This window comes from Poromitra crassiceps (assembly GCF_964638095.1).
Source record: "Poromitra crassiceps genome assembly, chromosome: 20".
NCBI classification, from domain to species: Eukaryota; Metazoa; Chordata; class Actinopteri; order Beryciformes; family Melamphaidae; genus Poromitra; species Poromitra crassiceps.
In genome coordinates, this window is record NC_139637.1 from 8,315,999 (window position 1) to 8,336,962 (window position 20,964).

A 20,964-nucleotide genomic window follows, 5' to 3' on the forward strand; every position below is an offset into this window, starting at 1 on the left:
AAAACATTTGAGAACCTCTGGCCTAGGCTACTGTACAGATATCTTCAACTCCTTTTATCCTATTTTTAAACTTTTAAACTTTTGTCACCTAGCCTATGTACATATTTGTTTGCAAGACCGAAATGTTTACATATCTCTCTATTATAACAGGCTAACATTATAGTTTATATTATTGTTATTATTGTTACTATTATAGTGTAGCGAATCGATAATTCGCCAAGGAACCGGAGACTTGAAGTTGGTACAAGGCTTTTATTCTCTGGCTTCACAATAGCTCCTAGCAGCTAGCTTCGCTGCTAGCTCTACATGCAACCACTCCAACTCCCTCTCATAGTTAGACTGACTTCCGCCCCGGCCGCTGGTCACATATACACCCCTCACCCTAGGAACACACCCACACATATCAGTTCCTAGCTACACACGGAAACACCACAATACCTGCAATTACCTGGATCGCTACATTTCCCCCACCCAACTTTAATGTCGCTCCCACGCGACACCCACAACCCACACATATCCCCCTGTACCAAAACACAACACCCCACAACATTTTTCCATCACCACATCAATTTCCCCACATAGTCTCTTATTTTTCAGCACACTTCTTTTCGCATTCCACCACCACCGTTTACATTTCTTACTTCCCAACAACAGTCTTTTCTTTTTTCCACACCCCCCATAATGTCTAGTTTCCCATTAGGCACTCCATAATGTCTAGTTTTTCATTATTTCCTTTCTTTTCCCCCATTCATTTAACACAACCCCAACATTTACATCATTTCTTTCTGACCTTTTCCCACTTCACTTCAACCACCATTTCCATCACCCCTTTTTACAGCTTCTGTCCCACCTGAAGCACATTACAGTCAACACAGCGAAGACAGTAGTCCCGCACATCCTCCTTGTGTTTGCCCCAGTAGTAAAGTTCACTAACCCGGCGGAGTGTCACTTCAGGCCCGAAATGACCCTTCCAGCCGCAGCCCCCGTGCGTCCCCCGTAGCACCAACCCCCGCAGGTAGCTGGGTACAACCCTCTGGAACCCCCTTTCCCCTTGGCCCCCTCTCCGGGGGCGCGCGCAGCAGCAGCTGGGCTCTCTCGGACTCGGCCAGAGCAGAGAGAGCACAGTCTGACATTTCCGCGGCTATCAGTCCGACTTGGAAGCACTTTCTCTCGGCCAGTCAAACGGGAGAGTCTGCTCTCTCATGCACCCGCGGGGGCGCGCGCAGCAGCAGCACACAGCAGCAGTGAGAGGCGGGGGCTTTCAACAGTCTGACATTTCAGCAAACAAATCTCGTCGCAGTTTAGCGGACATGTAAAATATAACGCTATACTACGACGTGACAACGTGACAAAGCTTCTCTAAACATATCGGCTAATATAATATCGTCACTGTGTACAAGCAATGCCAACTTTTCAGGAAATCAAGTCAGCAGAGCAGAGCAACTGGCTCTGTCTGTGTGTGTGTGCTCCTCGGGGGGATTTGCATTGGAACAGTCTGTGAGGAGGAGAAGAGCTCTGCCCTGCATTGCCTGCGCCCTGAGAGGAAAAATCAGAGGTGCTGCAACTTTTAACAAGAATCACGAAAAGCCCCAAAACGCAAATTAAAAACGGATTTCATTGCGCGGTTTATCTCTAGTTAGACGAGGGAATTACGTGGAGAAATCTTGCATTGTGTTACCCCAGAGCGAGAGGTTTGTCCTCACTGTGCTGTGTGCTGCGAGCAGCGAGCCTCTTTTAACGTAAGTTTAGACAAGCCACGCACACACACATGGGACAAAATGGGACAAAAATAATAAAATTTCTAGTTCGCCACTGAATGGCCAAATTGATATCACTTTCAACCATTTTGAGCAACACTCTTTCCATACAGACCACCAGCGTTGGCTAGTTGTTGATATTTATAAAAGATATTGCCCCTCAAATAAATTATTTTTGAGGCGGTAGGCAAACTGTAATGGCGTCCATTTCCGAAAAAAAATCTTGACTTGAACACAGCCAAAGAGTTTAGTATAGACAAGAGCATATGTCATTTCTTGGTTTTTTCCATAGGTATTTTCAAATCACTGTTCTGATACATATCTGGGGGGTTAGTCCCCCTTTAACCTCGCTGGACCAGAAGCAGTTGAGCAGGAGTGTTCATTTGTTTATGCAGCGGAGGTGCGTGCACCCGGGGACGACGGAGCAGTGCTTGCCCGTGCGGAGTCCAGGGAGGACCCGGAGTGTTTGAAGAGGAAGTTTCGAGAGGTCTGCAATCCCCAAAGCAACAGGACAATGGAAAGACACAAATTCCACTCTTGTAAAGCAGAGGAAAGCTACAAACCTCGTTGCTTATGGTGGAACCAGAATTGAAACACACCACACATGAAGAAGAGTTTACACTATATAATTCAATGACGAGTGAGAATAGACCCTTTTCACGTGGGCCATTTTGTGTGAAAAAGGCAGAATAAACACAGGTGCAAGCAAAACACTAATGAGGGTTTCCAAATTCCAATGGAAGTTTGAAACCCTCATTAGTGTTTTGCTTGCACCTGTGTTTACCCTGCCTTTTCCACACAAAATGGGCCCCGTGAGAAGGGTCTATGAGAGTGCATCTAAAATCTGTCTGACGTCACAGTCTGCAATATCAAAATGGTGTCTGACTGAAGAGCGACATGTGACAAGAAGTTCTTCAATTTTACAAGAGATGATATAGCCTCAACGCATTGAGGCTAACTGACAGCAAACTCACAGGAGTCCATCAACAGTCACTTCAGACTGAGCTTGAACCACAATCAACTAGTTTCCTAGCACGAGCGCATTGTTCTAATTGTGTTCACTGTAATGCTATGATCAGATGTGAGTTTCCACACTGGGAAAAAAAATATTTTTTTCTCAAGAGTAGGATTTATTAAAAACCAACATTTTGTTGTCTATCTTTTAGAGAGAGAGAGAGAGAGAGAGAGAGAGAGAGAGAGAGAGAGAGAGAAGACAGACTGCTTATTCTCCTCTGTCAGTTCTAGGTGTGTTCATTTGATAGTCTAAATAAGCAAATAGGCTAACAGTTTTAACAGTGTTAACAGTCTCATTAAAGAGTCAAGTTAGAGTAAAAGTGTCAATAAAGTACTGTTACAATAGCCTACCTACCTTTACCTGGAGAAGATAATCTGCGCCACACCGAACAAGGAAATGATGAGAGAGAGAGAGAGAGAGAGAGAGAGAAAGAGAGAGAGAGAGAGAGAGCGCGCGAGAGCGAGAGAGAGAGAGAGCGCGAGAGCGAGAGAGCGAGAGAGCAAGAGAGAGAGAGAGAGAGAGAGAGAGAGAGAGAGAGCAAGAGAGAGAGAGAGAGAGAGAGAGAGAGAGAGAGAGAGCAAGAGAGAGAGAGAGAGAGAGAGAGAGAGCAAGAGAGAGAGAGAGAGAGAGAGAGAGACTAGCGAAAGGTTTGTGAGCGGTTGTGACAGGAAAAGGATATGGAACACAACCACAAGCTTAGGCTCCGCCCTCTGCACATCTTGTACATCAGACACTATAGCCTTAACCTTGCTTGCAAGATGAATAACCTCGCGAGATCAAAAGAGATTCTCTCGACGTTTAGTGAAATGTGGAGCTAAACCGTCCATCTGGCAGTGTCAGGTTAACATAGCCTAGGGCTAGGCTACTGTACAGATATCTTCAACTCCTTTTATCCTATTTTTAAACTTTTGTCACCTAGCCTATGTACATATTTGTTTGCAAGACCGAAATGTTTACATATCTCTCTATTATAACAGGCTAACATTATAGTTTATATTATTGTTATTATTGTTACTATTATAGTTTTGTGCTAACCTTTCGGTTATAAATTGTGTTACTTTTTGTTTTGTTGCACACTTGCTTTGGCAATGTAAACTTATGTTCTCCATGCCAATAAAGCCTTTTGAATTGAATTGAATTGAATTGAGAGACTAGCGTCAAATGAGTAAAAGCTTCAAAGTAAAAGCATGATAAAGTTAGAGAGAGAGAGCGAGAGCGAGAGACAGAGCGCGCGAGAGAGAGAGAGAGAGACACTAGCGTCAAATGAGCATGATTGTTTTGCTTCAGCAGGAATTGCACTTCCGGTTTAGTGATTTTGCCTTCAAAGTAAAAGCATGATAAAGTTGTTGTTTTTTTACCATAAAAATTGAAGTAGAAATTGAACTATGTCCAACATAATGAACATAAGAACACTAAGATGAACCTCTAGTTTAATGTTTGAATGAAAATAGACCTACAAAGGAGACGGTGTGTTATTTGTTGAAATGCTTTCTACACTAATAACAACATTTTGGCAAGTGTAAAAAAAATTAAATGAGAATTATATGGTCGATTCATAGTATAGGACGAATCAGCGTGACGTCACTTGCCACCCAGAAATGCGGAACCCCACGGCAGTTAATAGTATGAGTTGTGCCAAACAAACATTAAAGGAACACTCCGCCCATTTTCAACCAGCTTTGTATCATTAGAACATCAGTAGTATATCAGAAAACTGTAAACGGTTTTGAAGTCTGTCATTTAATTTGACAGTTATTGAGTGTTAAGGTCCACACTAACTCAAATTAATTACTCATTAACTCAAATCAACTCTCAATAACTGTCAAACTATTCATAATTCATCTAGTTTGACAGTTATTGAGAGTTGATTTGAGTTAATTAGTTATTAATTTGAGTTAGTGTGGACCAGTGATGTCACTGGTCCACACTTTAACACTCAATAACTGTCAAATTTAATGACAGACTTCAAAGCCGTTTACAGTTTTCTGATATACTACTGATGTTCTAATGATACAAAGCTGGTTGAAAATGGGCGGAGTGTTCCTTTAATATCTCAAAAACTATAGTGGGCATTAGGGATGCAGGGGTTAACCGGTTTGACTATTAACCACGATTTAAAACGTCACGGTTATATAACCGCAGAGGCTCCGCTACACCGAGTGTTTTGTTTCACAACAGTTCGTCAGTTTAAAACTCCCGTGAAGAACCTGTCTCTCTCGCTTCGTTTCCCGCACGGACTATTTAGCGGAGGCACCAAACACAGGCAGCTGCCATGCCATGTCTCCCAGTAGTAGTCAGTCGGTAGCCTAGCCATGGACGCCAGCACCAAAATAAATGTTGCAATACATGTCCCGCAAGGTTTCTGAGATTAGGGGAAAGTCTGAGCTGGTGTTACGTTAAACCAAACATGGGGAGGAGGCAGCGGATTTGTTTACCGTTAACATACAGTCAATGACGTTAACGTTAGCTGTTGTGGCTAATGTTAGCTAGCTGGCCATGGCCTAGCGTACATAGTTCAACAGGCAGCGGTCCTCGAGCTCGTTGTGACCAAACATCCCCGCATTTAAAGCACTTCATGCTCCCAGAGCTGGCGTAAACCATAGAGAACCTCATGCTTTACACAAAAAGAAACATCAAGGGTTTGTGTCAACTCCAAAAGCAACCCGCTAACGTTACATGTAGGCCTAATAACGTGAAGCTAACGTAGCTAGCTGCTTGGCAGTCATGATCTGACTGAGACAACGAAAACAAATGCGCACATTTACATAACAAACACCAGTCAACACCACAGAGTGTCCTTTCTTTAATCTAGAGGGAGCATTTTCCAGTAAAAAGTGAAATGACACATGATGGCTTATAGTGAGGCTTTCCATGCCTGCCCCATCATCACTTCAATAGAACTGACCCCAATGCAACATTCAGACGGCCCATTTAGTTGCCAGTAATGGCTCAATTCCACCACATTTTACAGCCCTGCACAGCCCGTCACCACTCGGCTCTACTTGCTTCAACCCGATGGACGTTCTGCTTCGACCGCCCTTCATCTGCCCCCGCCCACACCTGGTCGTCACAGCGACCGCATATCTGCCCTCCACCCATGTTCTGAAATAGGCTATAACATAACGTTACAATTAAATCCATACACAGAACTTTTAAACTGTTTATGAAATACTGGTGCCTCTAAATCACCTACAGTGTGTGTGTGTGTGTGTGTGTGTGTGTGTGTGTGTGTGTGTGTGAGAGAGAGAGAGAGCAGTGCTGGCATGATCACAGTCCTTGATCCTGGCCTGAGCAGCCAGCTCATAGCATCACAGCATGTTGGGCGGGTGTTACAGTGTACATGGGCAAAAGTGACAATCGACCAGGAGAATGGATATCACTTTGTTGTTAGTCAAAACTCACACGCGCTGCACGAGGGACGGGCGCGAGGGACGGGGGTTGCACTAGAGTGAAGCCTCTACCCCCGCGGCCTCTCACCAGGCAAAACCGCGGCTTCACCAGGCGCCTGCGGCCTAGCGGAGCCGACGCAGCACTAACTACACAAGCGCTTCAGAGCAGCGGACTTTTGGACAATTGAAACCACCGCGCCGATTTTATTTCACCAGAGGCGAAGGCAGCAAAACAAAAGACTGATAGAAAAGCATAATAGAAGAGAAAAGAAGGTAAACTGGTATGCAGCGCTGCATTGACAGTCAGTAGGATATAGAGAGTAAACACGATTCTGCCTGACCAATCAGTCGCCTACAATGTTTTCACGTCACGGTATGGACCCGGGTTGGCAGAATAGAACCCCGACGAGGCAGGTACTAAAAGTAGCCCAGCTCAGCCCCAAATCAAACCGAGCTGGGCCGGTTTATACCGGTGGGATGAGACCAAAAGTCGAGTCGAGCGGAGCGGGACCGCGCTACTAGCTGCGGTGGGATTGGGCCATTAGATGCCAATAAGTTACTATGCCTTTTGTGTTTTTTCTGCAGACTAAGCAGCTATAGACTTTCGCTTCTATAAAATAATAATAAAATATTTTTTGTATTGACTATTGAGTGATACACTTTACTAAAACAATCATATATCAGAAATGTTGTTTGTTTTATGTTCACAATAGTGATGTCAGTTAGATTTGATTAGGTCAGAGCCACATCTGAGTACATCTGCCCTTTCTTTCTTCTTTTTTTAATCCGAAGGCAGCAACTGTTAACACATTGACTGCCAGCCGTTTTTTTTTTGCTGTAGGTAGCTTCTGCCAGGCCGTTTTTTGAGGATTCTGGCTCATTTTAAAAGAGCCGAGGATTCTTTTCTGCTTGGAGTTTGTGAACACAAAGTTCAGAAAAGTACTAATAGAATGTGTGCTTTCTCTGTCTAAAAGAGTTAGTTTGTAGAGTTAGTAGTTATGTAGATATTAGCCGTTGAGTACAGCATGGTTTCAGCTGTCTGAGAGTGAAAGCTGAGATAATCGCAGTTTTGTGAAATTCAATCAAACAGGCAGAACAGTCACTTTAACCATTTATTTTTGGCATCAGTGAGAGATCAGACATCCAAACAATATAGTTCCGAACGCCCTCTCCTTCAACTCCTCCCTCCGTGGGCGTGTCTAGTGGCTTTCAGCCTGCGTTTGTCACAAGCGAGTGCTCTGCTGCTGCAGCTGCTGCAGCGAGTTCGAGCAGCCTCCCTCCCTGGCAGCGAGTTTGAGCAGCCTCCCTCCCTGGCAGCGAGTGTGGATAGGGCTCACTCGTCTCTTGGGTTTGAGAGCCCCGATGAAGCCCCGTGCGACTCTAGGCTTATGCAAATTTGCAATCCCCCGTGTGCTGCTGCTGGCGCGGCCCGAGAGCGGCGAGTCTGGTGACTGATGACTGTAAAATCGGCAAGCCATTTACTTGAGAATGGAGGAAGCAGCCGCGGGAGGCGGCTGCTTTTGGTTGACTTTCTCTCTGTCGGGAGGGCACCGTCGCCACCTAGCTGGTCGGTAAAATAGATTATACACATTCAATACTTCCAATATCTCCATAGGAGACGCGGGGGGCATTGATCCACGTAGCACCGTCAAAATTTTTTTTTTTTTTTTTTTGACGACTCAACTCGTCGTTGGCAGTGAACAGCTGGATTGTGTTTGACGACTCAACTCGTTGTTGGCAGTCAACGTGTTAAGATTGTGGGGGAAATACAATAAAACCTCTATTTAAAGAATGCTCATGTGATTTTTATACGTCCATAACAATAATCGTGAAACCGTGATAATCGTGGTTTTTTCTCAGACTATAATCGTACATCAAAATTTATAATCGATGCATCCCTAGTGGGCATAGTGGGTAGGCTATATTAATGCATGGTCAGTGCATGGTCAGTGTCAGACGCTCTGACCATGGTCCGGATCACTTAGTGTGTGGTCGGTCAGGTGGTCAGTGTGGTCTGTCACGTGGTCTGTCAGTGTTCCTTCTTGTCTTAATGCATGGTCAGTGTACAGACGCACTGACCATGGACCACTTGATGTGTCATATAGAGATTATAGAGATTGGAAACATCTTGATAGATAACATTATTACATTCCCTCAAATAAGTCGTCAAACGACTGTTATTTCTTTGTGACAAGCAACTTTTTTTCACAGAGTTTGATGAGGAAATGCGCAGAGCACGAGCGCCGCCCGCAGGCAGACCCTCGGCCAAGTAGGCTACATTACCCAGCTGCATCAGTCACGTTCTACACCGGACCTTGCACCCATAATCATTTCAGCCGGGCTTCAAAAATAAGGTGGATAAAAAGTAAAAATGTAAAAAAAAAGACATTCATGAGTGAAACAACAACAACAACACTGGCAGGTGTTGGACGGCAGGCGGACAGGAGAGGCATCGCAGCCCTCTGGGATACCAATCAACCAGCCAGACAACCAACCAACCAACCAACCAACCACACAGCGAGCCAGTCAGCCAATCAGTAGGTCAGTCAGGCGGGCAGAGAGTCAGACAAAACCCAAAACAAAGATGGCCACCACCACAGGAAGCCGCGTTTTGGAACGGTTTGGTGTTTTTTGATTGAGTTAGCGGGACAGGAAGGAAGGAGCAAGAGACACAGAGGGACAAGTGTTACCAAAGGTTACCATGGTTCACCAAACGTTACCAAGCAATTTCATCTCCATATTTGCAACAGTCAAATGTTTAGCCGAACATCGATTGCATCTCAGCCTGTCCTGGAGGAGGGTCCCCAGTTGGGGTCTATGTTTGGCCTCTAAGCTGCATCGGCCCTCACAAGGTTCCTCCTCTCCTTTAAGGTGAGGCAATCCAGGGGCTATAAATTCACAGGTGGAAAGGTTAGGCTGCAGATTAGCCGTGATCATATAGTGTTCAGGCTAAGATTAGACTAGATTAGAGTAGGTCAGGACAGGGCAGACTAGGCGGTAGATTAGTTAGATTTCTTCTGTGCTTGTTAGTTCTGGTTAAGGTTAGACTAGTCAGAATGTCTACAGCTGACTGATTGAGTAGCAGCTGTGCCAAAGGGCGATAATCCAGTACTATCGTTTGTCGTCTATTCAGTGGCATCATAACGCCAGGTAATTATAATATATGATAATACGATAATTGGAGTACCAAATTTTAATTTTGCTTAATATATGACCCATATTGTGATATACATTATGTTTCTAAACTGACCCCTGTGACTATTCGTGATACTGATTTCAACCATATCGCCCAGCCCCAGACAGTATACCCTGTCTATAATATACCCTGTCTATTCTGCTCTCTCACAGCTGTATTTATCTATGTGTTTGCCAGTGTAGGAATTTAGCCAGGGGCCACACACACACACACACACACACACACACACACACACACACACACACACACACACACACGCACACACACACACACACACACACACACACGGCAAAAATGCCCCCAGGAAATCTCAGATTAATTGCCCTAAAAAACATGATCATGAGGCAGAAATTGCCCCCAATATTTTGATAATTGTATTTTCATTCAATAGATTTAAATCCCATCTGTATCACACTCAGCACCTGCAAGCTGGATGCCAGAAGACAACGATGAAGAACACACACAAACAGCACTGTTGTTCACACTACACTTTAGCAACTTTATGCATTAATTACTATTTTTAAAGTGCCCCCAAAATGTTGTTAAAGCCTCCAATTTTTAGACTGTGAGGGCAAAAGTTGCCCCCAATATATTTCTTTAGAGAGTGAGAAGACAGACGCTGCTTATTCTCCTCTGTCAGTTCTGGGTGTGTTCATGTGATATGAGGGTGTGGCCTCATAACTTCATGTCTAGTCTAGTCTAACATCATAATGGTCTACCTGAAAGAGTACTACTGTCTGTCCACTAGATGGAGACATTAACCACATCATCTACAGTGAAGTAAACTGCAGAGCAGCACACAATAATGCATGGAGGAGTAATTTAGATGTTATATCATTATATTATATACTATATGTAGATGATTTGATAATCGCATGTCATGTTTGTCTACTGTGGGCCACCGTAGTGTTTACATGCTAAGCCTATCAGCGTGCCTCTAGCCCGGTGTGTGTCTGAGTACCGGTAGCGTGTAGCCAGTTCGATATCACATGCCAATGTATCTGCACGCAACTCTCGCTATTAAAACTAGTAATCAGTTCACAGTGTGATCCTTGACTCACACACCACACATGAAGAAGAGTTTACATGGTGTCAGAATTAGGTACGAACTCATCGCCTGTGTGAGTATTTTTTTCGCCTGACAACCTGTTTATTTTTGCCGGGGAGAGACGAGACGATAGTCAGACAACATGGCGGACGGCTTTCGCAGACCGGACCCCGTTGTTTTTGATGAAAACGTTGCAGAAAGCTGGCGAAACTTCGAGAGGGAGTATGATATTTTTGTTGCAGCAGCACATTATGACAAGCCTGCGAAGACAAAGGCGTATATACTCCTTAACCTCGCTGGACCAGAAGCAGTTGAGCGGGAGTGTTCATTTGTTTATGCAGCGGAGGTGCGTGCACCCGGGGACGGCGGAGCAGTGCTTGCCCGTGCGGAGTCCAGGGAGGACCCGGAGTGTTTGAAGAGGAAGATTCAAGATTCAAGATTCAAGATTCAAGATTTTTATTGTCACTCCATGGTACAAGTATCACGTGTGAAATTCTTGTGCTGTGGACTCCGTTTACAACATAGTGCAAATAGTACAAATATAACAAATATAACAGGGCATATGGGTGCAAAAACAACAAGAGACACAACAAGCATAAGGCAGTATAGTGATAAGACAAGTCAGAGACAGTGGCATATTCACTGCACATAGGTGCACGTGTCGGGTGCATACTTTAGACGTGCTTAAACATTTTAAATTCTGCGTATTTGACATACAGGTGCAAATAACATATTCCTTATTAAACATACAATTAAACTCTGCATTTTAAATTCGGCGTATTTGACATACAGGTGCAAATAGCATATTCCTTATTAAACATACAATTAAACGTTAGACATACGTAATGGTAGCAGCTACAGTACGGTACAGTGCGGCTACTACACTATTTGTGTATGTTAAGGAGTCTCGTGGCCTGCGGGAAGAAACTGTTCCTCAAGCGATTTGTGCGTGCTTTCGGAACCCTGTATCTTCTCCCTGAGGGTAGCAGGGAGAACAGGCTGCTGGAAGTTTCGAGAGGTCTGCAATCCCCAAAGCAACAGGACAATGGAAAGACACAAATTCCACTCGAGAAACCAGAAGCAAGGTGAGAGTATCGAGTCATTTTTCAGTGATCTGAAGATGAAAGCAAAAAGGTGCCACTTTGGAGATTTGACTGACGAGCTAATCTGTGACCGGAGTGTGTGTGGCATTATTAGTGACTCTTTAAGAAAATCTCTGCTGAGAGATAGTGAACTAACACTTGCCAAAGCAATCTCACTCTGTCGAATCCATGAGATGACAGAAGACACACAAGCCACCAGTGTCGATGCAGTGAGGCCATTTCAAGGCAGAAAGCACCAGTCAAAACCACAGCCATTCTCCCAGGCCATCACAAGATGCAACAACTGTGGAGGTAGTCATGCTGCTAAGCGGGAAAAGTGTCCAGCTTTCGGACAACAGTGTCATCATTGCAACAAGCTAAACCACTACAAGAGCTGCTGCAAGTCTGAACCACGCAGCCAAAGCAGTACAAACAGAAAGCCTTACAGACAGTCTGTGCATGAAGTGACAGTGGAGCAGCCCACATATGAAGATGAAACGTTTTATGTGGACGGTGTCGAGGTCGATAACTGTGTTGACTGTGTCAATTCATATGCAAATGAGAAGGACGAAGGATTCGTCACAATACATATAAATGGCAGGTCAACAGAAATGAAAGTTGACACATCAGGAGCAAAATGCAACGTTATGTCACAAGAGACGTTCAAACATGTGGCTGACGGCGAGCAGCTTGTAAAGCAGAGGAAAGCTACAAACCTCGTTGCTTTATGGTGGAACCAGAATTGAAACACACCACACACGAAGAAGAGTTTACACTATATAATTCAATGACGAGTGAGAATAGACCCTTTTCACGTGGGCCATTTTGTGTGAAAAAGGCAGAATAAACACAGGTGCAAGCAAAACACTAATGAGGGTTTCCAAATTCCAATGGAAGTTTGAAACCCTCATTAGTGTTTTGCTTGCACCTGTGTTTACCCTGCCTTTTCCACACAAAATGGGCCCCGTGAGAAGGGTCTATGAGAGTGCATCTAAAATCTGTCTGACGTCACAGTCTGCAATATCAAAATGGTGTCTGACTGAAGAGCGACATGTGACAAGAAGTTCTTCCATTTTACTATAGCAAGAGATGATATAGCCTCAACGCATTGAGGCTAACTGACAGCAAACTCACAGGAGTCCATCAACAGTCACTTCAGACTGAGCTTGAACCACAATCAACTAGTTTCCTAGCACGAGCGCATTGTTCTAATTGTGTTCACTGTAATGCTATGATCAGATGTGAGTTTCCACACTGGAAAAAAAATAATAAAAAAAAATCTCAAGAGTAGGATTTATTAAAAACCAACATTTTGTTGTCTATCTTTTAGAGAGAGAGAGAGAGAGAGAGAGAGAGAGAGAGAGAGAGAGAGAGAGAGAGAGAGAGAGAGAGAGAGAAGACAGACTGCTTATTCTCCTCTGTCAGTTCTAGGTGTGTTCATTTGATAGTCTAAATAAGCAAAAAGGCTAACAGTTTTAACGGTGTTAACAGTCTCATTAAAGAGTTAAATTAGAGTAAAAGTGTCAGTAAAGTACTGTTACAATAGCCTACCTTCAGCTGGAGAAGATAATCTGCGCCACACCGAACAAGGAAATGATGAAGTCGGAGGGCGGAGAGAGAGAGAGAGCGCGAGAGCGAGAGAGAGAGCAAGAGAGAGAGAGAGAGCAAGAGAGAGAGAGAGAGAGAGAGAGAGAGAGAGAGAGAGCAAGAGAGAGAGAGAGAGAGAGCGAGAGAGAGAGAGACAGAGAGAGAGAGAGAGAGAGAGAGAGAGACTAGCGAAAGGTTTGTGAGCGGTTGTGACAGGAAATGGATATGGGACACAACCACAAGCTTAGGCTCCGCCCTCTGCACATCTTGTACATCAGACACTATAGCCTTAACCTTGCTTGCAAGATGAATAACCTCGCGAGATCAAAAGAGATTCTCTCGACGTTTAGTGAAATGTGGAGCTAAACCGTCCATCTGGCAGCGTCAGGTTAACATAGCCTAGGCCAGTGGTTCTCAAATGGGGGTCCGGGGACCCCCAGGGGTCCGTGGCACTTTGCCAGGGGGTCCACGAAAGGTTTTCAGGAAAATAAAAAAAATATTTATATATTTTTTTGTAAAAGCTTCATAGTTCAACAAAAATATTTTATGCTTTAAATTTAAAATGGTTCATGGATTAAATTCTAATCTAATAAACCTATCAATTTAAAAGTCAAGCACGTTACCATGGAAACAATTAAGCTTAGCCCAAAATCACAAATCAGAATGGGGGGGTCCCCAGTATATTTTCTATCTTGTAAGGGGTCCTTCGCTGAAAAACATTTGAGAACCTCTGGCCTAGGCTACTGTACAGATATCTTCAACTCCTTTTATCCTATTTTTAAACTTTTAAACTTTTGTCACCTAGCCTATGTACATATTTGTTTGCAAGACCGAAATGTTTACATATCTCTCTATTATAACAGGCTAACATTATAGTTTATATTATTGTTATTATTGTTACTATTATAGTTTTGTGCTAACCTTTCGGTTATAAATTGTGTTACTTTTTGTTTTGTTGCACACTTGCTTTGGCAATGTAAACTTATGTTCTCCATGCCAATAAAGCCTTTTGAATTGAATTGAATTGAATTGAGAGACTAGCGTCAAATGAGTAAAAGCTTCAAAGTAAAAGCATGATAAAGTTAGTAGAGAGAGAGATCGAGAGACAGAGACAGAGCGAGAGACAGAGCGCGAGCGTGAGCAGGATTGTTTTGCTTCAGCAGGAATTGCACTTCCGGTTTAGTGATTTTGCCTTCAAAGTAAAAGCATGATAAAGTTATTTTTTTTTTACCATAAAAATTGAAGTAGAAATTGAACTATGTCCAACATAATGAACATAAGAACACTAAGATGAACCTCTAGTTTAATGTTTGAATGAAAATAGACCTACAAAGGAGACGGTGTGTTATTTGTTGAAATGCTTTCTACACTAATAACAACATTTTGGCAAGTGTAAAAAGAATTAAATGACAATTATATGGTCGATTCATAGTATAGGACGAATCAGCGTGACGTCACTTGCCACCCAGAAATGCGGAACCCCACGGCAGTTAATAGTATGAGTTGTGCCAAACAAACGTTAAATAAAGGAACACTCCGCCCATTTTCAACCAGCTTTGTATCATTAGAACATCAGTAGTATATCAGAAAACTGTAAACGGTTTTGAAGTCTGTCATTTAATTTGACAGTTATTGAGTGTTAAGGTCCACACTAACTCAAATTAATTACTCATTAACTCAAATCAACTCTCAATAACTGTCAAACTATTCATCATTCATCTAGTTTGACAGTTATTGAGAGTTGATTTGAGTTAATGAGTTATTAATTTGAGTTAGTGTGGACCAGTGATGTCACTGGTCCACACTTTAACACTCAATAACTGTCAAATTTAATGACAGACTTCAAAACCGTTTACAGTTTTCTGATATACTACTGATGTTCTAATGATACAAAGCTGGTTGAAAATGGGCAGAGTGTTCCTTTAATATCTCAAAAACTATAGTGGGCATAGTGGGTAGGCTATATTAATGCATGGTCAGTGCATGGTCAGTGTCAGACGCTCTGACCATGGTCCGGATCACTTAGTGTGTGGTCGGTCAGGTGGTCAGTGTGGTCTGTCACGTGGTCCATCAGTGTTCCTTCTTGTCTTAATGCATAGTCAGTGTACAGACGCACTGACCATGGTCCGGACCACTTGATGTGTCATATAGAGATTATAGAGATTGGAAACATCTTGATAGATAACATTATTACATTCCCTCAAATAAGTCGTCAAACGACTGTTATTTCTTTGTGACAAGCAACTTTTTTTTCACAGAGTTTGATGAGGAAATGCGCAGAGCACGAGCGCCGCCCGCAGGCAGACCCTCGGCCAAGTAGGCTACATTACCCAGCTGCATCAGTCACGTTCTACACCGGACCTTGCACCCATAATCATTTGACAGCCGGGCTTCAAAAATAAGGTGGATAAAAAGTAAAAATGTAAAAAGAAAAGACATTCATGAGTGAAACAACAACAACAACACTGGCAGGTGTTGGACGGCAGGCGGACAGGAGAGACATCGCCCCCCTCTGGGATACCAATCAACCAGCCAGACAACCAACCAACCAACCAACCAACCAACCACACAGCGAGCCAGTCAGCCAATCAGTAGGTCAGTCAGGCGGGCAGAGAGTCAGACAAAACCCCAAAACAAAGATGGCCACCACCACAGGAAGCCGCGTTTTGGAACAGTTTGGTGTTTTTTGATTGAGTTAGCGGGACAGGAAGGAAGGAGCTAGAGACAGAGAGGGACAAGTGTTACCAAAGGTTACCATCCCTTAGCAAAAAGAAGTTTATACAAGTGTACAATTAGTATACTTTAGTATACTTCTTTTAAACTTAAAATGAGAGAGTATACTTTCAGTTTACTTTTTATATACTTATCAAATATATACTTATAAAAATGTTACTTAAGTATACTTACACTTGAGTATACTTATACTTAAGTGTACTTACACATTATCAAGTATACTTACATTTAAGTATACTTATACTTAAGTATACTTACACAGTACACAGTATACTTACACCCAAGTATACTTACACCCAAGTATACTTACACCCAAGTATACTTATACTTAAGTATACTTACACCTAAGTATACTTATACTTAAGTGCACTTACACAGCACACAGTATACTTACACTTAAGTATACTTATACTTAAGTGTACTTACACAGTATACAGAAAAGTCTAAGTATACTTGGCTTGTACTTGTACTTAAACTTGTGATTGAGATACACACAAGAAAAGTATAAATAAGTATTCTTGCCTTATACAGAAAGTATAAGTATACTTGGCTTGTAGTTGATTTGTTTTATTTGAAGTAGGCTACAGCAGTTCTGCATATAAAATGGAAAAATCAGGATATCACAATAAATCCCAGAGGCTTATTTCCATGTGGTCCCTTATAGTCGATAGATTATAGCCGATTAAATACTTTTTCAGACATATCGGTTTCTTTGAGGTAGTATACACCATACACATTTGGCTGATTTTATTGACAATTCTCCCATATATGAGAGTAGCAGACTTGATGTATACTGGCTGCTAAGGCTACCAGAATATATGGAGTGCTTGAGTGATGTCACTCAGCACACAATTGCTCAACATCACATCACTGATGACATCACTCACTGATGACCACCACTGATGATGTCATAGATGTGATGATGCCATAGAGATTGTGACATCATCAGTGATGATGTCATAGACATTAATTCATGAATGAAATCATCAGAGGGACAATTGAAACAGAGAAACAAACAGACAAACAGAGCCCATGCTCCCTTTTATAGGCACAATTAAAGCAATACAACTGTGACTTTTGCTTCGCTGGAAATTATGGTGGTGTCCAGACATGGTTTCCAGAAGTACACAACCTGCCTATGACCATCCCCTGATCACAACCCACCGCCATGCAAATATTCAGTACAATGCCACCTGGGATGTGGGTGTCAGGTGTTTTCCAGGACTTTCCAAGTGGTTCCAGGACTTGATGAAGTGCCCATGACCTTCTCTGGATCATAACCCCCTGCCATGCAAGATTTCAGCCCAATCTGACCTGGGGTGTGGATGTGAAGTATTTTCCAGGTGGTTTCCAGGATTTTCCAGGACTTTCCAGGTGGTTCAAGGACTTGGTGATGGACCCATGACCTTCCCCAGATCCTAACACCCCGCCATGCAAAATTTCAGCACAATCCGTCCTGGGGTGTGGGCGTAACGTGTTTTCCAGGTGTTTTCCAGGATTTTCCAGGTCTTTCCAGGTGGTCCCAGGACTTGATGACATGCCCATGACCTTCCCCAGATCACTACCCCCCTCCATGCAAAATTTCAGCCCAATCCGAACTGGGCTGTGGGCATGAGGTGTTTTCCAGGTCGTTTCCAGGATTTCCCAGGACTTTCCAGGTGATTCCAGGACTTTCCAATCTGCTCATGACCTTCCCCAGATCATAACCCACCTCCATGCAAATTTTCAGCCCAATCCGACCCATAGTGTTAGAATAGAGACAGATACACATATAGTGGTATGGTCAACATTCACTACTTTACTCAGCTGAACGGATAGCTGAGTGGATAAGACACAGGACAATGTGCTGAAAGGAAGGGGCCCTGAATTCGAATCTCACATGGTCATACTTTTTCCTTAAACTTAAAGTATACTAGTAGTATACTTACTTAGTATACTACTAGTATACTGAATTAGGCCGATTTAGTGCCAATTTAGTGTCAAGAAGTATTAGGCAAGTACACTTGGAGTATACTACTAGTATATTTATATTAGTATACTTGGTGCATAAAGTATACTGAATTGGGCCAATTTAGTGCCAATTAAGTTCTAGAAGTATTAGGCAAGTACACTTGGAGTATACTACTAGTATATTGATATTAGTATACTTGGTGCATAAAGTATACTTGGGTATATAAGTATACTTGCATAAAAGTACACTTGGTCTTTACTTAAGTTTACTTAATAAAATAAACTTGAAGTATACTTCTTTTTGCTAAGGGATGGTTCACCAAACGTTACCAAGGGTTACCATTCATTACCAATATGTTTACCAACAATTACCATGGCTTACCATTGATAGCCAAGGATTACCATGGTTACAGAGTGACAACATTAAGAGCAGAGTTAAAAGGAAGGTTAGGTTTTGGATATACAGCCGCTAGTTCAAATGAACAGCAACGTTTAAGTTTAATGGTGAGAAATGAGTTGTCACTCATTAGGTTTGTTGTGTGTAAACTCATATTCCAATTGTTCTAACATATGAAGTAATCCACTGTCTTCAATTGGTATTGTAAAAAGAAGCTATCTGGATATTTATGATTAAACAGCGTGTAGAAGTTGAGTTATATGAGGAAGCCATCGTGCAGAAGATGAGCTTCTACCAGCTCAGATCTCTTTACATGGTAATGGTAAGTAATGGAGTCACTGCGTTTGGCTAGAGCTGCTGGTCAGTCCTCGGCTCTATTGCTGCTAGATCTGTCAGACACAGTTAGCCACCTAATCCTCCTCTCCACACTCACTGAGCTTGGTATCTCAGGATCTGCCCTCTGCTGGTTGAGGTCCTACCTCTTCTCATATCACTGTTATGCTGAAGACACCCAGCTCTCCCTATCATTCCTGCCTGCATGAGGCCACTCACATTACAGGCAAATCCAATTTGGTGATAAAGTCATTAATCATCATTATCTTGATTGGTTTCCCAAATCTGATTTGGGAGTGTGACTGCACTGCCACAAATCAGCCTATCTGCATGGGTTGCTATGGTAACGACGTGGGCGTCAGTAAATACGTATGTTGGTGATGTGGTTTTCCTGCGCAGAAGCATTTGATGACGAGTTGCGAGTGACGTTCAAATCAGATTTGGTGGATCTGCGCGTCCGCACTGAAGACACATCAGTCAAAAGCACATTTAAAGCAGATTGGAAACTACCTCCATATGTGGTTTGGGACAAGTGACACAAATCAGACTTGAGGCGTCCAGACTCATAAAACCAATCTGGATAAAGTCATTAATAGGTCACTAAAGTTCACAAATCAGATTTGGCCTCCTAGTCTGAACATGGCCTAGCTCTCTATCTTTAAGAAGAGACTCCAGACCCTGCAGCTCTTTAACCAACACCTTCACACTTGATGAGCATGAATGATGAAAGGATGAAAAAGGGATGATAGATACATGAATGTTAATAGCATGAATGGTGATGAATGAGGGACATGAATGATAAATAAATCCTCTGCACTCTGTGCTGCCTGGTGACACCTGGGTCCATTCAGACTCAAGCTTGGCCTCATGGCACTTCCTCATGTTGTTGTCTTCTGACTAGATCATTGCTTGTGTTGTATAAAGCTCAGATGTACGTCTCTTTGGATAAAAGTGTCTGCTAAGTGAATTTTTAACCTTGTAACATTGTAACACTGTAAATTGTAACCTTGTAACACTGTAAATTGTAAGATTGTAACATAGGAGTGTAAACAGAGCTCTTATTATTGAGTCACTAAAGCTCCTGGTTTAAAAAAAGAGGCAGAGCTTCATCTTAATCTAGGGGGAAATCAGGAGACAGTGATGTCAGGGTGAGCTGAACCTGGAAGCATGGCACAGGGTCAAGGGTCAATTCACTTTCTATTCAGCCAGTTAAGCTGCTGGATTCAATCCACAAACTGAGAACAAAATCTTGAAAAAGGTTCATACATGCTGTCTTGAAAGAAATCAATGAGATATTTGACATGACATGATATGACTGAAGGAAGGCAGAAAGCAGCTTGATTAGTTGATGCAGTCGTAGCACTTCATTGCTACTGTGCAGCCTTTTGCACTAAATTATCAACTGAACACTCAGCACTTTGTATTGTTTTTATAACTTTGAATCATGCAGGGAAGTTTTGCTGATCGTGCCTCTTTAACAGCAACACTCTTCATATTCCTCGTCTGCTGACTTGCTTTGTGTTGAGTGTGAAGTCTTCAAACTAAATAATCAATTATAGATTTATCGGTTAAAATTAGACCTTTGCAGCTCGGACTCAGCAGGGAAATAAAACAGAATATGAGCACATCAAATATGAAATAAAAATAAAGTTTCCTCAGTTGTCAGCAGCAGAGGGAGCCAGAGAGCTGTTGAAGAAGATGAGAGACTGTGATGCTGACAGACAGACATCACATAACTACACATTTACTCATTTACTGTGTAGTCATGTGTTGTTATTTTAGTTTCCCTAATTAAGGTTTCTCTTTTAATTTAATTTAATCCAGAGCAGTGGTTCTCAATGTGAGGTATATATTTTACCGCACTGGACTCTGTCAGTTCTCTATCAGATATAGGGGTGTCCAGATATGGAACAATATTTATCATCTTGTATCCCAGTCCAAATCTCTCAATCATTTCAAACACAAATTTAAGATCTATCTGATGAACCTAACTTAATTCTACTGCCCACATACACCCTTTCACACACAGCACACCCACACTTTTTTATGTTTTTCTTTTATTCAGTTTTATTTCTGTTTTTAATTTATTGATTGTGTATTGATAAGAGGTGACATCATGTTTACAAGCTCTCTCGGGTTTTTTAGATGTTCACCTGCACAATATGTAGGCAAATGTTTATGTTTGTTATATTATGTTTTAAATGAGTGCAAATAAATAAACTAAAAAAAAAAAGGTCCGGGGGGACCACCAGGGGTCTTTGAGGAGGTTCCAGGTGGTCCCAAGCAAACTGATAAATTAAATTTCCAAGAAGTGAACACAAATAGATGTAGAAGAATGACTGTTTTGATGACAGTTTCTATATATCTCTACAATACAGACACACATACATCAATGGGTCCAGAGAAACAACTGACTAGATCTTTATACAAAACCAAGATGCAGGAAACTTTGATTCCAACTGTGTAGTTTACCACGC